At 37.9% G+C, this 2,967-nt stretch overlaps 1 long non-coding RNA gene across 1 annotated transcript; it reads right to left on the reverse strand.

Moving 5' to 3' along the window:
- Positions 1 to 247: 247 nt before the first annotated feature.
- LOC113281142 lies at positions 248 to 2,289 on the reverse strand. Its single transcript, XR_003325944.1, has 2 exons — positions 1,036 to 2,289; positions 248 to 386 (listed from the first exon to the last, which is right to left on the reverse strand). It is a non-coding gene; the product is annotated as an uncharacterized LOC113281142 (long non-coding RNA).
- Between the last annotated feature and the right edge of the window lie 678 nt (positions 2,290 to 2,967).

Here is a 2,967-nt window from a genome sequence, read left to right on the forward strand (position 1 = left end):
ACCGGGTTAACCCGACCTACTATGTAATATTCAACCGGCTTACCCAGACCTACTATCATAATAAAATTAAAGTGCATAATATTTAACCGGCTTTCCCCGGTCAACTAAGAAATGTAAAGTGCGTAATATTCAACCGGCTTTCCCCGGCCTACATAGAACATAGCAAGAAGCCGTGGGGAAACACGGTCAGTCCTTGCGGGGGATTCACACAACACATATTACACACATATTTACATACATTGCAAACATTGTACACACAGATATTAAAAACACATCATGCTTGCAGATAGAAACAAAGCTCAATGATTACAAGAAGGTTACAGAGTTCCCACCTGATTTGATGACAAGCCATGCCTACCTCGAGATCCACGATCCACTGGTTCATCCTTTGAGTCGATCGTTGTTAATAAAGAGTAATGTTAATCACATAGGCACTCTAAGAAAATAGCCAAAAAGCTCATACAAGGTTCATAACAAATTTATCTAATGGTTCTAAACCCATTTATAGTTCTACACCTTTTCATTCTCTACCTTTAACACTTCTAAGGGTTACTAATCCAATTGGGTTGGTTCTATAGTCCATTTGAATAGTGTAGAAAAGATATACCACTTTGTAAAAGGAACCAAAGGCTAATTCGGACCATAAAGGGTCCAAAACATCAATTTAGGTAAATAAGGTCCATTCTAATCAACTAACGGTCAAACTTACAGTCAAAGGTCAAATAATAGTCAATGTTAGTCAAGTCAAAGTCCAGGATCAAATGGTCTAGTCTTGTCGACGGTCTGGTCAACGAGTTTAAACAGGGAACCGGTGAGTCAAACATGTTTACTGAGTCAACTCAATTAACTCAGTCAGACACACTGAGTCAGCTAACAAACCGAGTCAGCTAACCTGACTGGGATGACTAACAGGTATACTTCTATTGCAGACAACTTCAACTCTACTTCTTACATTTTTAGATCTACCAAACTAAAATTATACATTCATTCTTAAACAAACTTCGAATATCAATTATAAATGCAAACTATGCCTACCTGCAATTGCAGTACAACCTCTTTCAGTTCTTCTTCACCCTTAGATAATGTCTCAACTTTACTAGGTACAGTTATACTTGCATTCTACAATACTAGCCCAGTGTCTATCACATCCACATCCATACCCAACCCATATCAGCCTCAGTTTCAAGTCACACAACACAATTCATGACCAGTTCTCAACACCACAAATCGATAACTCGACATCACCCCATGGCCTTGCTATTCAAAGCTTCATCACTTCTAGTTCTTCACTACAACATCCAACAAACATAACCTTTACAACCCATTAGTTATAACTGCAACATTCATTCCACACCTCAACATCAATAATTGCAGAACCAGCACCATTACTAACTCAATCTCCAACAGCCTGTGACATCATCAGTTCCCAACCTTAACCCTTTCATCTTCATAACAATTCCATATCAAACAGATTCTATATATCATTCAACACATCTTCTCCATTTCAGTAACTCCCATTACTATCCGAGACTCTCATAATCACCACCACCAACATTACAACATCGCCAACAACTCCAATTCATTATCCCTAGTTAACAAACCTCATATCCTGCAATCACTCATTCATCCAGACCATAACAACTCCAACTCTAGCACACTTAAACTTCAATAACAACATTTATCACAACACCACCAGTTCTATTAACTTACTTGATTTCAACATACTATAAACTTCAATTTCATCACATATTCATCAACAACCATAACTTAAAACTCATTATTTGAAATCAATAACTTTACTAAGTTGCCGAGAGAGCAATTACCTCAATTTGTTAACCAGTTCATCTTATACCCATCAAATTCCTTTTTAAATCACGACTTATAGTCTTCAACATCTTTAATTTCTTCTTCTAAGACAAATCAAAACAGTTAGAAGAAGCCCTAATTAACTGATTCAATTCTCAACAAATCTTTTTCTTTCGATTCATCATCAGATAATCTTTACCTCCTTAATATAACAACAACCCCTCTTTTCTTTATCCATTAACATCTCTTATTCAACATCAATTTTATTTACAAAACTCAACTCAGGAACCCTAACTTTCTCTTTCTGTTTAACCTTCTCCTTAGAATCTAATTCCACTTCTCAATCATTTTTACCACGGAAAATTCAATCCTTGATATTTGCCTCACATGACGAACTCAAAAGACTCGAACTCGTTTCACAAATTCTCATCAGCGGCAAGAACAGGAGAGAGGGAGAGAAGAAGAAGAAAGAGGAAGAAAGAAAAGATAAAAAGAAAGTCTTCTCGACTTGGTCTTGATAAGGCCGACCAAAATTGCTAAAAGCACCCGAAAAACGATAAGGTCAGTCAGGCGGTTTAAAACATAATCACTAATTTTCCCTTCATGATAATCTGATATTTATTCTTCGTCCAGCATCTGAAAGACACATTTGAGTAGTCCATTCTACAGAATTTTTCGATATCTATTCAATGATACTAGTTTCAAATATAAATTGTCATTAGATTAATTTCTATTAATTAAGGTTCATCTCTAATTATTCGAGTCATTATCGGCTTAGTCGTCCTTTGATTATACCTAGACCAATCAAATAACGTTGACGAGCTTGAGGGTCCTTACAGAGGCACCGAGCCCTAATCTTCATAGGTCGGCCAGTCACACGCAAAGGTGGGCCCACAGTGAGCACATTGACATCCTTGGGACCTCTTGAGTCTATATCTACACCCTCCGTTTAGGCTGGCGAAGATGGATGGTCACGATCGAACTACGACAGATGTGTATTGCCGCAAACCCTAATTAGGGTTTTGAAACAGTCATGTACACGTGACTTTGGCCAAGCGGTTTGGCACGCCTGATCCTCTTTTGGAGAGATCGATCACTTGGGGTCCATGTTGGGCTGACGGTGAACGTATGTGCACCTTCTTGATGGTTCTAAATGCGATC

The sequence above is a fragment of the Papaver somniferum genome, chromosome 5 (genome assembly GCF_003573695.1).
Source record: "Papaver somniferum cultivar HN1 chromosome 5, ASM357369v1, whole genome shotgun sequence".
NCBI lineage: Eukaryota > Viridiplantae > Streptophyta > Magnoliopsida > Ranunculales > Papaveraceae > Papaver > Papaver somniferum.